The following is a 14,312-nucleotide window of genomic DNA, read 5'->3' on the forward strand; positions in this document are numbered from 1 at the left end:
ATACTAATTTAACGGGATACATGCTCCCCAATGTTTATAGCAGCATTATCTACAATAGCCAAACTACTGAAAAGGCCCAAGTGACCATCAGTTGATGAATGAATGATGAAGATGTGGTATATGTATACAAGGGAATATTGCTCAGCTATGAAAAAGAATGAAATCTTGCCATTTGCAATGATGTAGATGGAGCTAGATGGTATAATGCTAAGTGAAATAAGTCAGAGAAAGACAAATACACATGATTTCACTCATATGTGGAATTTAAGAAACAAAACCAATAAGCAAAGGGGGAAAAAAGAGAGAGAGAGAAAGACAAACCAAGAAACAGACTCAACTATAGAGAACACACTGAGAATCACCAGAGGGAGCGGGGGCNGGGGGGGGGGGGGGGGGGGGGGAGGGATGGGTGCAACAGGTGATGGAGATTTAGGAGAGCACTTGTGGTGAGCACCAGCTGATGTATGGAAGTGCTGAATCACTATATCGCACACCTGAAACTAATATTACACTGTATGTTAACTGGAATTTAAATAAAAACTTTTTTTAAAAAACTTACTCTTGGGGCACCTGGGTGGCTCAGTCAGTGAAGCATCTGCCTTCGGCTCAGGTCATGATCCCATCGTCCTGGGATGGAGCCCCACATCCGGCTCCCTGCTAAGCAGAGTCTGCTTCTCCCTCTGCCCCTCCCCAGACCCCTCCCCCCCCCCGCTCGCATGCTCTTTCTATCTCTCTCTCACTGGCTTTCTCTCAAATAAATCTTAAAAATAAAAAAAAAAGCTTACTCTTTTAACCTGGCCTATCCCACTCTTTCTACCACACCATGATTTTAAGTGAGAATATTTGTATGTTACATTAGTTATTAGTTATTCAAGAATCGCATCTTTCATAGGTGATGGGGATGAAGGAGGGCACTCGTGATGAGTGAGGGTGATGTGTGGACGTGTTGAATCACTATATTACACACCTGAAACTAATATTATGCTGTATGTTAACTAACTTGGAATTAAAATTTTTAAGAAAAGAATCACATCTCCATTGTATTGTCTTTGCTCCTTTGTCAAAGATCTGTTGACTGTATTTATCTGGGCTCTCTATCCTGTTCCGTTGGTCTATTTGTCTATTCTCTCACCAACACCACAGTGTTTTGATTATACCACATTGTCTGTGACTTCAGAGTAAGCCTCGAAATCAGCTGTCGGTCATCTGACTTTGTTCTTCTCCTTCAATACTGAGTTGGCTGTTCCAGGTCTCCTGCCTCTCCATATAAACTTTAGAATCAGTTTGTCAATATCCACAGAATAACTTGCTGGAATGTACTAGGATTAGGATTTCGATTTCATTTCCTGTGATGCCATTTTCACATTATCTCCCTTTACAAACTCTACACAACATGTAGAACCACCCCTGTCCGAGGAAGGATTACCTGCTCTGGACTGAATTTAACTCCCACTGCTCTCTTCTTCACATCAGCTTGTTCCCCAGAATCTCAAGAGGGTCTGTCCTCGAGGACAAGTGCCAGCAGCCTTACAACCTTCTCCATTCCTCTTAAGCTTCGTATGCCTCTGATAAGGAAGACAATCCCAGTAAGGAAGCTGAGACTGTCACCGATGGCTTTATGCCTTCTTTGCCTGTACCAACATCACCTTTACTGAGATCCAATACTGCTTTATCTAGTTCTGGAATTTTCTCTAGTCCCTGTCATAGATGTCAGTTGTTCCCCGAGCTCCTAAGGACAGGGATGATGTCTTCTACTTCTAGATCCTTCATTCTCATTTTTCATATATTCAACAGATAATTATTGAATGTCTACTATGTCCAGGTGTTGTACTAAACCTTAGCCTGAATCAGGCAGGCACTAAGTGCACAACAAAAAATTTTTAATGAATGAGGGGCTCCAACCTATAGCTATACAACATTATAAACAATTTGAGGGGCGTAAATATGATTTACTCTATTCTACCTCCATCATAACTAGCGTAGAACATATAGTGGATGTTTAATAAATACATATTGAGTAACTGATTGAAAAATGAAATGTAATAGTAATGCAAGATGTTACTAGGGAAGCTGTGTGCAAAGGGAAAGGGAGTGTGCAGGAACTCAGTGCTTTCTTCTCAATTTTTCTGTAAAGCTAAAACTGCTCTAAAATATAAAGTCTATTAATTTAAAAATAAATTATGAAAAATAAAATATTAAGCTTTGTATCTTTTTTTTTTTTTGCATAACATCTGGCTCTGCTGATACTCACTGTATAAGGAATAACAGTGAAAATTCAAACAGTAAAATCTTATTAACCCAATCCTGCACACCAATTTTCCAAATTGAGTTTTGTCCACATTTGTATTGCTCCACAGAATTTAAAGGAGCGATTGTCTAAGGTAATGAATGATCATAAACATCTAAAATTTCATTGGTCTTCTTGATCACTAAAACCTAGACTAGCACCTAGCAGAGAGCAAGCACATAATAACTATTTGCCAAGAAATAAATACATGAATTCAGCAAAAACAGTTATGACAGAGATTCCCAGAATGCTATAAAATTCATAATGGATAAAAAATATGATTTTTAAAAAAATCAGCTCCGTTGGAGTAAAGACATAACATCAGTGAGAAACTGTTTCTCTTAAATACGAGATTTTGCCAAGATTTTAATTGTTTGATTCTTCTGAATTCATACAGTGTTCAAAATTTTAAAAGAAGAAATGAAAAAAAATTATTTGCCCATCTTTTTTTATGACTACATAAAAACTTATAATCAAGATACAAACAATAAACTTTAAATTTACACACACATACGTATATGGCAAAGGAATTATTTTGTATTTGGGACATATGTTTATCAAAGTTATATATACTCTTAGGTTTATTTAGAAAAACAGGAAGCCCCCTTTACTACTCCTTGACTTTCAAATTGTAGACATTTTTTATCTCTCTTTCACATACTCTTTGTCCTTCTTTTTAATCCATCTCCCATCTCAATTTACTTTGGGCTGCCTAGGACATAAAGACCCTAAAGACAATCTTGCATCCAGTAAATTCTGCTGGATTAGCTACCTATGAAATATGTCCGAAAGGGCATGCCACCCACCATCTTCATGGGCACAGCACTTTCCAGTATACAAACTTCTTACACATTATCTTATCTGAACCTAAAAAGGATGGGATAGTAACTCACGAGGGAGGGAGATGAGGACATTGAGGCCCAGTGAGGTTAAAAAACTTCTCTAAGGTCAAAAAATCTAGAAAATGATGGTGCTGGGACCAAAACCTTACTACATATTCTTTCCCTCACTACCTTTCCCACGCGAGGCTCTATTCTTCACATGCCCTCCCCTTCGACCCACACACTGCAGTGCAGGTAGCATTAACCTCTGAGCAGTAGGTTCAAGGGACTCCTCCAACGCTTTTTCAGTGTCTCTCTAGGCACAAAACACAATCCACAAGACAGGTGAATGAGTGATCTATGGCAGACCGTGCCAGGAGAAGCCCAGCAGAACCCAGGGGCTTCGGAGTGCACCTAAGCCCCTTTCAGAACTTCTTTGCCTTTTCATTAATCCTCCAGGACTCAGTGATACTTGGGCTGGGTCACACCTGACCCTTCTCAGTGCTGGGAGGCCAAAGTGAGATTCCGGCTAGAAAGTTTATACCCTGCCAAATGCTGGGATTCTCCAGTGCTTGGAGAATTACAGAAATTTGGAAACATCAAATAGTTCCACGCAAAACAGAAAGGGCAGAAAGCAAAAATAAGAAAGGAAATCAAAATAAGAAGAGAATTATTTTCAACCAAGTCATGTCTGAATAACACAGGCTCAATCCTAACAAATCCAAAGGCATGCAGGTGAAATGAAAAGAGAGAAAGTTGAGAGAGACCATCACTTTAGCCATTAGGTGACGGGTGTTCTGGTGAACGTCCCTGGATAGGCGTCTGGACATCTTAGTTCCCTTATTAAGCTATGGTTATTTAAAAATGCTAAATAGAGTGTCTTACACTAATAGGCAGTGAATAGATGCTCGTGGAATAGAATAAAATCAAATAAAATAAAATGGAATTGCTGAGGGAAACCAGAATAACCAGAGAGAAACAGATTAGAAATTTCTGAGCGGGGCACCTGGGTGGCTCAGTCCTTAAGCATCTGCCTTCAGCTCAGGGCCTGATCCCAGGGTCCTGGGATCGAGCCCTGCATCAGGCTCCTTGCTCCGCTGGGAGCCTGCTTCTTCCTCTCCCACTCCCCCTGCTTGTGTTCCCTCTCTCGCTGGCTGTCTCTCTCTGTCAAATAAATAAATAAAATCTTTAAAAAAAAAAAAAAGAAAGAAAGAAAAATTTCTGAGAAGTGTAGCTGGATGGGGAAGGGAGGTAAGGACTTGGGCGAGAGGAGAAGGGGCAAAATAGGTGAACACGAATAAATCAAGGCCAGTTTGCCCCCCGTGGTCCCTCCAGCTTGGAACCCTTGGTGGGACCAGTCTGTTATTGGAGGGTCCTACAGAAGCACAAACGGTGAATTTCTCTTTTGCTAACTCATCTCTCCTTTTCCTGAATGCATTTTGTGTTCAGTTACAACAGCAGTCGTCACTGTGACTCATACTTCTCGTTGTAATGGGATTGTCTTTTCATTGTAATGGCCTCTAAACCTTTTCATTGAAATGGGATTAACTTGCCCAATGGATAGCATCTAGCATCCCTTCTTCCCTACCTGCTAAAAACTGCCAATTTTTTTTTCTTATGGTGTTGTGTCGATCCCCGGCCAAGTAATCCACTCTTGTGATCAGTTCCCCGTGACAAGATGGTATTGGGCACAGGTGGAGTGTTAAGGGAAAGGTTGGGTAAAGGTAAAGGTGCAGTGGGGGAAGGAGAGGTGGGGGTGAGGAGATGACAGGACGAATGTCATTTCAAATCCGAAAGGGCCAATTTCCAACAAATCACATCCTTGACCTAAACAAGGTGTTCAAATGAAAGGAATCAATCCAAGATATCGGTTCATACACGGTGAGCCTGTAGCCCATGAGGAACCAACGGCTGCCTCAGAACAAGAGAGACACCATTTACCGAGCATTCACTTTTTTGGAGCGTGTGCCATGTGTGAGGCTTCGCCCTGGCCTCCCTGCATATCTAATGGCACCTGTGTCTCCTAACAAACCTGTGAGATGAGAAAAAGGAGATCCAAGGAGGTTGGGTATCTTGTCCTGGGTCAGACGGCTAATGAGTGGTGGCCAAGCCAGCAGTTGAACCCATGTCCTTTGTGCTGCGAGAGCACCTTGGGTGGTGATGCTGGCAGAAGCGGACTTGGGCAGGGGAGTGTTGCTGCACCAAGGAGTGGGCCATGGGAAAACAAGGAGGACCAAGCCGCAGCACTGAACTGATAACATAAATCATGCGCATCGACCTCGTCTATTAACTACACGCGCAACCTCATGCCCAGTGTTTGTAGGTGGCATTTGTAATGCCTGTTAAACGGGAATTATAATCCTGATTTGACAGAGTGAGACTTAAGGGTTTGAGCAGGTCGCCCAGGGTCCCAGAGTGGTCGAGCTCGGGCTGGGCTTGGAAGTCAGGTCTGACTTCACACTAGAAAGAGTCTGAGGCCTGGACAAGCTTCCACTCAAGGGGAAAAGTGAGGTTGTATACATCATGAGGAGGTCTGCAGGGAGCTCACAGAAGGCAACTAGAGGAGGGAGGTATGCCAACCAGAGAAGGGAGGCACTGAGAGTTAAATTCTTTATAGAACGATGGGCGAGGGGGATACTGTAGTCTGGGCTGATTTCTCTCCCCAGCCTGCCCTTCATCCATGCCAAGGAGTGGCTGAGGCGACAAACGTGGATATTTACCAGGAGAGGTTCACAGTAGAACCACTTTGGGAAGACTTCAAAGTACTGGTTCCCAACCCCAAACTGGAGATATGCTGACGTAATTGGTCTGGAGGTCTTTAAGTTCCACTGAGGTTTTTAATTTACTGGGGAGCAGGCCTCACTGGGGATGGTTGCTGCCTTCAGAAACACTTTCAGATGCCTGGGGATGTTGGGCACATTTCTGGACTGAGACGTCATTGCTGGGAGAGAGTTGATTCATATGGCGCACGGCGTCCAACAGGGCAAGGGGCATAAAGAACCCAGTGTCTCTGCGCTGCGGACGGTCACCATTTCCGTGAGCTGGCACGGGACTTCAGCGTGGCTGTGGAGGTCCGTTTTTAGATGGGGGCAAGCTCTCTCGATGCCAGTGAGACATGTGTTTGGGTTGCACGTTTGAGGTGTGGGTGATGTCAAGTTCCTGAAAGTGGATCTCATAAAGGAGCTTGAGAAGCATGTCTGAGAATGAACACTAATTTGGCATGGTGTGATGTTCACAAAAGGGGGGTGGCCACTCTCGTTTTTTAGCTTGTCTATGAGAAGTGCAATCATATGGAAAGGTCTGAACTCTATGTGTAACAGGTAATTCATCTGACTTAAAGTCTAGGGAGGGACCGTATGAGAAGAGAAGAAGACAGTTCACAGAAAGGCCGGAGGAGAGCGGGAACTGATGAGGCCCTTTTGGGTGATGCTCCCACTCTGTGCTCAGACATTGTCTAGGAAAAACTAGACACTCGTGCACTCACCATCCTTCTGACACCAGCTGTGGGGGTTTTCCGCACCCAGAAACTCTGACACAAACCACCTGGAGTTGGTGCAGACCCACAGGTGAAGGGCTCAGTCCCACAAGACTATCCCCCTCCGGTGCAGACATTATGTGCAAACAGTAGGTCCACAGCGTCTGTCTGACTTGCCTGCAAATCAGAGGTTCCCAGCACCCCCTCCTTGGATTTGATCGTTTGAGAGAGCAGCTCACAGAACTCCAGGAAACACTTACTTACATTTACCAGTTTATTGCATAAAGAAGGATATAATGGGAGATATAGATGAACAGCCAGAAAAGAGATACATAGGTGAGGTCCGGGAGGGTCCCGAGAACGGGAGCCTCTGTCCCCATTGGGGTTGGGGTGTGCCAGCCTCCCAGCACATAGGCGTGTTCACCAACCTAGAAGCTCCCCAAACCACACACTCTGGGGATTCTCATGGAAGCTTCGTCACATTGGCATGACGGATCATTAACTCACCCTCCAGCCTCTCTCCCCTTCCTGGAGGACAGCAGGTGGGGCTGAAAATCTCAGGCTTCTAATCAGGGCTCAGTCTTTCTGGTGACCAGCCCCCATCGAGGAGCCCATCCAGAGTCACCTCACTAGAACAAAGGACATTCCTATCACCCAGGAAATTCTGAGGGATTTAGGAGCTTGGTGTCAGGAACCAGAGTCAGAGACCAAAGACTCGAACAAAAATGCCCCCAGGGCTCTTATCACTTAAAACTGGGAGGATTTTAGGACTCTGTGCCAAGAGCCAGGGGCAGAGACCAGTATGTATATTTTCTATTATCTCACAGACACAGTTGCTATTGGAAGTTTCACTTTGAGGATTCTTAGTGAAAGATTCTGAAAATGCCTTCCCCAGCTTCGCTTACCTTTGGTGTTTATAAAGCAAACAGATCTTAGCCAGAAGCAGAGGCAGGGGCCTCCCCGCTGCCCTGCCCGCGGGCCGCCCGCCCCACCCCCAGGAGCAGCTGCATTCCTTCTGACTACAGGCACAGAAGGGGGAGCGCGAGGTGCGCCTGCCCGTGGCAAGAAGGCCTGGGGTCAAGGATCTACGCTCAGCTGGACAAAAGCCGATCTCCTCTGAGGAGAAACCAAGGGATGGCTCCTGACTGCACACTCCTCTTGGTCAGAGGGGGTGCGGACCGAAGCAGGGGGCCCCTGAACAACACGGTGTTCTCCAGCCCCCGCTGCTTTCCTTGGGTGAGGAGGGATGGCCAAGCCAGGCCACCAGAGGGGAGCTTCAGAGAGAAACCCTGGAAATAGTCCCCAGGAGGAGGGATGGCTTCTATCCAAAGGAGAGGGACGCGGGGACTGAGGCCTCCCATGTCAGAGCTGTACACACAGCCAAATGCAGCCGCCGTCCCGTGGGCACCAGCTCTGGCTGCCACAGCCAGCATGGCAGAGGCCGCCCCACGCTGCGTTCCAGCGTTTAGAACGCTCGTCGTTAGCAGAACGGGTATGGTTAATTAAGCCCTCCCCAGCCTCCAGAACACGTTCATGTCCAGTATCTCTTCAAACAATGATACTGGGAAGTACTGCCGTTGTTCCCACGTAATAAACACAGAGGCCAAGGAGCAGGAAAGGAAAGCCACACTGCCAGGTAGTAAAAAGGAGAGCCAGAACCCAAACGTGGTTCTTCGGACTCTAGATCCCAGGCTCCCTGCATAGCAGAGGTAAGTACTTCCCAAGTGCACAGGGATGCCCCCCGGCAGCCCCCTTCGGGTGCCCAGATAAATACTCAGCCACGTGCGCAGACACGCTCCCCGCGAGGCAATCTGCGCTGCCCCCCTAGCCTGCCGCCTCCAGCTCCTGGTCATGGAGGGAGATGAGGAATCCGACGCGGGAAGTAACCAAATGCACGTGTGGAGGAGCGAGGGGAGCCCTCTCGCCTGGAGCCGCGAAGCAGAGATGGGAGCTCTCATGGCAAGAAGACCGTCTTGTATAACAATGTGAGGAGACGGTGACCGAACTTCGCACGCTGATCACTTTGCAACGTATACAAATATCCAGTCATTACGTGTGTGCCTCAATTTAAAAAGTAAAATGCAAATAATTTTTTTTTAAAAGGGCATAGACTCTGGAGTCAGGCGTACATGAATTTCGAATTGATTAGCCGCATTTCTTTGAGCACCTCACTCCACTTTGCTAAGCCTAACTATCTTTACTTATCAAATAGGAATTGTCTTACAGAACTGTGGAAATTCATCAAACATTGCGTATAAAGCTCTGACCATGGAGCCTGGCGCATAGTAAGTCCTCAGATGTTAGCTTCTTTATTTTCCACACACACACAACCAAACAGACTTGACCCTCAAAAAACACAGGCTTGAACTGTGTGGGTCTCCTTACCCAGATTTTTTCAATAAATACAGTACAGTAATGCTCATGTTTTTTTCTCCTTCTTATGATTTTCTTGAAAATACTTTCTTTTCTCTAGCTTCCTCTATCATACGTATACACATACAATCTACGTGTTAATCGACTATTTGTTATCGGCAAGGCTTCTGGTCTACAGTAGGCTATTCGTAGTTAAGTTTTGGGGGAGTCAAAAGTTATATGTGAATTTTTGACTGTGCAGGGGTCGCGGCCCCGAACCCCTGTTGTTCAAAGGTCAACTGTATGACCATAGATGCCATGAGGTGATGAACCACCATTAGCATCCTCCCGTCTGGTAACTAAGGTCCCACATTATCTCAGCCATGAAATGAACAAGAAAGTAGAGGCAGGTAGTGGAGGGAGCACTGGAGTAGCAGTAAAGAAAGCTTGATTTCATCTCCAGCCCCACTACCGGAGCTCCACCACCGCACTGCGCGCCCCTGATCATGTCAATTCCTTGCTACCATTTCCGACATCTGCAGAATGTGGGGCCAGATGGATCTCTCAGGCTCTTCCCGGGGCTCTAACTCCCTGTTCCTCTAGGGAGAGGACACAGAAAGCAGTCGGCAAAATGGTGCTGACTCCCCACTGGCTTGAACGGTGCGAGCTCCCGCCTTAAACCGCCGGCCGGAGAGTTTCAGCCACTTGGAAAAATTCTCTTTCTCCCTGGATGGGACTCTTGAACCTTGGCCAGGACACAGAGGTCCCAACTGCAAACCACCCCAAGCTGGCGGATAACAAAGGGAAAGGCACCCCGGGCCAGCGAGACAGGGTGGAAGAGCCCCCTCCACGCAGGCCCCCTCCGAGCCACCCCAAACCTCACCGGGAAGGCACCCCTCATCCCAAGTTGCCCTTCTCGCAAGGAAGTCAGTGACACTGCTGAGAAAATGAAAGTACAAGAAGTTGTCCTCTCCAAAACTCAGGACCCTCAAACACCCCTACTAAACACCCGAAAACCTAGCTCCGGGCTCTGCTTTCTCCCTGCCGAGCGAAACCGAGTCTGCAATCGGCCTGTCCTGCCTGCCAACAGTTTCAACCCCGCTAACGCAGCTCTATGGACTCGTCTGTTTTGCTCCTGTCTTCTTTGCTTTAGTGTTCTTTACTCTTCCCTCTGTAAATATAAATCCAGGACCCCCCCCCAACAAAAACGTGAGACCTTAGATTTCTCGAGTCTATGGTGCCCCATTCCCTTCCCTTCCTTGCCTGTCTTGAAACCCCATTCTGCCTCCTTTCTAAAACTTTTCCTGAGACATCAGAAGCATATTCAGAGCTTTCGTTTTTAGAAAAGAAAAAAAAAAAGGAAAGAAAAACAAAAACACATAACTTACGTTCATCCAGGAGTACACAGATTTGGAAAGAAGAAAACAGAGTTATAATCCACTATGTCCCCCCAATCTCCCCAAAAAAAGAATTTGTTGTGAAACCCTTCTTTTTCCACTTTGCCGGTGAAGGAGCCCGGCCGTAGGCATACATCCACAGGCTGATGCAAGATGCTTTGAGAGAAACCTCACATTCTGAGGATTCCTGGGAGCGCGCCAGGGATCCCAGCATCCAATATATTGCACATTTGGTTTCAATTAGGAAGGGGGTTGGGGAGGGAAGAAGGAAAGTCACCAATCAGAGCTGTTTTCTGTTTAGAGACTATTTCTTTTGACCCAAGGGACCACGGGCAAAGCTATAATTTACAGCAAAACCCATTCATAGAAGAAAAAATATGTATAACCATAGGACAGAATTAAAGACACAGCTCTCTTCCGCCTTGTCCCCACCACATCCATCCCCAATCCCTCCCCCACCACCTAAGACTTGGTCCCCACCCTGTGCCCCCCCCAACCTCATTTTTCTTACTTGGGCTGAAGTTACAAGCACAACTTAAGGTTTGGACTCTCTTCCAGTTGACGTTTCCAGGACAGTTGGGTCACACACATGGAGTTGATCTTTACTGTTTTATCCATGAGAGCCCAGAGCTGAGCCCTCCCCCAAAAAGATTTGACTTAATCCCTCCCCCCACTCCCTCTCCCACCAAAACAGTTTGCGGGTCTAGGGTTCCTATTTTTTTTTCCACTCAATTCCCAGTTGGTTGTTTCCTCTGAGGGTCTATTGCTGTCCGGGATTCGTGCTGCGAGATGAAAACACGAGTGCGTACGAGGACTTTCGAAATTATTTTGAAAACATTATTTTTTTTCCTTTTTCCTCTTTTTTCCCCCCTCCTACCCATGGCCATAGCCAGAGATTATGTGAAAGGGGAGCGTAGGCAACAGGGAAAAGCCCTTCCTCGGCTCCCTCAGTGATACCTAATAATCCTCTCCATCCACCAAGGTTCCTGTCCTTAACCCTTCTGAGCCCGGATCATTTCTGACCAAGCCCAGGCTTGGGCCACCCTGGAGGGCCTGGCTGTCTGTGAACACAGGGAAGGCAGGGCAAGCGGAGACTCAAGGTCAGGAATCCGTGAAGGAAGGTAGATGGCAACAGAGAGGTGATGAAGACCTAACCCACCCTTGAGAGGCAGCCCCCTCCCAGAGAGATTTCCTTCCCCTGGACTTTCAAGCTATCACCATCTCTTCCTTGGGGGTGCGTGGGCAGCCACTCTGGGATTGCATAGCCCCTGAGAGGAGTGAGAAGAGAGGCACACAGGAAAAGGAGACGGGAAGGGGACCATGGAAGGACATTCCCCCCAGTAAGTGTGGAGCAGAAGATACTTCATAAGAGGAATGGGGAGGGAGGACACCTCCACTAGGATGGCCAGGAAGAGCCATGCTGTCCATGGTAAGTCCTCACAAGGCCCTTACACTCAGTCAGAAGGTGGCCATTTGTGGCTGTGCCTCACAAAGGAGACGGCACAGAGAAGCCGGAGGTGGCTCAGAGGACAGTCACAGAGAGGACCAAAGGCAGAAAACAAGACCTAAGAGAAAAAACTAGAATGGGGGCTATTTTACAAAGAGACAACCTTGTAAAAAGGCTCTTCAATTAACTTAGAAAATCTGAGGTCAGGTCAGAGGGTGACTCAGGCCAGGACACTCAGCTTAATTCAGTCAACGTATACTGAGCACTTACGGGCACTTGACTGGGTGCATGCTTGAGGTAACTCCAGACATCTGGTTATGGAAAAGGTCCTAGAAGCCTCCCCAAATATCTCTGTCTATAGTAGTTTCCCTCTTTGGCATTACCATAAAGAATGCACCCATAGGATGACCTATAATTTCACAGATGTGGTGAGACCACAGGTCAAATGTGGAAACAGTGTAATGATTTCATAAATCAGGAACCCAATAAAGAAGAGCTACCTATAAGGATGTATCCCCAGTTACCAGTATCTAAGGTGGGTCTACTCCATTGGCAGGATTTTTTGTCCATGTTTGTGTATAACTAGGATTCCAGCTTGAGCCAGTGATGTTGACTTCAGAACCCAGATCACAGGGGGTCTGCATTGAGTAAGGACAGGCAGCTCTATCAAGTGTCCATTGGTATGCGGACCAAGCAGACTCCTGGGAAGAACTAATTCACTGAGTGAAGAGAAAACCAAGGGACAAAAGACAGTCCCAAGTGCAACAGAGCTGCGCCAAAAGTAAGGAGGAGCTCTAAGGAAAATACCATGTCTATCACTCAGGTTATTCTCAGCCAAGTCTGGGGTCTAACCTTGAACTCTAAGAAGATGCTACCAAAAAAAAAACCAAAAAACAAAACACAAAACACACACACACACATACAAGAAAAAGCTGAAAGTGATGTTTTACCAAAATATTTGGGGGACATTTAAAGCATTAAGAGGGGTTATCAGATTGAAGCCTCCTTTTCTGGAAGACAGCTCAGGTTGGAGGAGAGGGGTGTGTTTCCTCAGGCCTGACAACAGCCATTGCTACGGGAAGCCAAGGCTGGAGGGAAAGAAAATGCAGATGCCACTTCAAAGCTGAGAGGAGTAATTCACGGAATATACAGAAAAAATTTCTTGGAGACTCTCAGAACTATTTGATGGAGTTGAAAGTAAGGCTGAAATTCCTAAAATTGTGGGAACAGATGTGGAGAAATACCATTTTGTTACTCTTGTGTGAACAGATTTTGCCCCCTGGTTTGGCTTGGGAAACATGAGTCATTGCAATCAAAATTACTTACGTTGCGGGGGAGGTGATACACCCTAGTTACAAGAGCTGTTTTACACTAAAAATGAATTACTGCCAAATAGTATAGAATTCCACTACCTGGACTTTACTAAAAATCAGAGAGATCTATCTGGAATGGGCAAGATGCAGTATTAATTAGAAGTAAGGAAATGGGCAAGATGACTTTTCAAGATCTTTTCTAGTCTACAAGCCAAGGTTCAAGTAAATACAAGTGTTAAAAACTGAAATAACTTGGGGTGTCTTGGTGGATCAGTTGGTTAGGCATCTGCCTTCAGCTCAGGTCATGATCACGGGGTCCTGGGATCAAGTCCCATGTCGGGCTCCCTGCTCAGCGGGAGTCTGCTTCTCCCTCTCCCTCTGCCCTGCTGCTCTGCCTGCTTAAGCTCGCTCTCTCTCTCTCTCAAATAAATGAATAAAACCTTTTTTAAAAATTGAAGTAACTATGGTATTTCTGTCTCCAAATGGCCAGGGCTTGGACACCTTTGTTATACTTTAAGAAATAAAATAGAAAATGGAAGTAAGGAGTGTCACTAATTTAGTTTAAGGCACACACATGTACACACACACACACACACACTTAAAAGACTATAAGAGTATTCACTGAAACCAAATCTAATTGGTACATTTAAACTAAAAGGAATTAAAAGTACAAGTTAGCCCCCAGTAACCTAGTTCCTAGTTAACCACTTTCTCTCCTCACCCCTCTCTCTCTCTATCTCTCTCTCTCTCTCTCTCTCTCCTGCTTATCCCTATACATCTTGCTTTAACCTATTCTTTTTCAGATCAGGGTTTTCTGATTCTTTTCACATGCTGTTGAAGATGGTTACCCTAAAGTGACACCTTAGCTCTCAAATGTAGAGCTCCTTACTTTATTTTTAATATTTTATTTATTTATTTGAGAGAGAGAGAGCGTGCACAAGCGGGGCGGGGGGGAGAGCAGAGGGAGGGGGAGAAGCAGACTCCCTGCTGAGCAGGGAGCCCAACGAAGGACTCTATCCCAGGCCCCTGAGATCATAACCGACTGAGCCCCCCAGGCACCTGTATAGCTCCTTACTTTAAATGAACAGGAGAGACTGACTAGTTCCACTGAAGCCCTGTTCCAGAACCCTGAGAGGAAGAATTTGATTGTCAGGTGTGTTTCACATGTTCATCCTTTATTTCTAAACGGGAGGGCCGCGGCTCATGACATACGAATACCG

General features: G+C 46.0%; 1 long non-coding RNA gene across 1 annotated transcript in view; it reads right to left on the minus strand.

Moving 5' to 3' along the window:
* Window positions 1–10,510, minus strand: part of LOC117803473 — a 31,435-nt gene extending 20,925 nt beyond the window's left edge. Inside the window, exon 1 of the long non-coding RNA XR_004627399.1 lies at window positions 10,324–10,510. This is a non-coding gene — a long non-coding RNA (uncharacterized LOC117803473). The remainder of the gene's footprint in view (window positions 1–10,323) is intronic.
* Between the last annotated feature and the right edge of the window lie 3,802 nt (window positions 10,511–14,312).

This window comes from Ailuropoda melanoleuca, chromosome 8 (assembly GCF_002007445.2).
Source record: "Ailuropoda melanoleuca isolate Jingjing chromosome 8, ASM200744v2, whole genome shotgun sequence".
Lineage (NCBI taxonomy): Eukaryota > Metazoa > Chordata > Mammalia > Carnivora > Ursidae > Ailuropoda > Ailuropoda melanoleuca.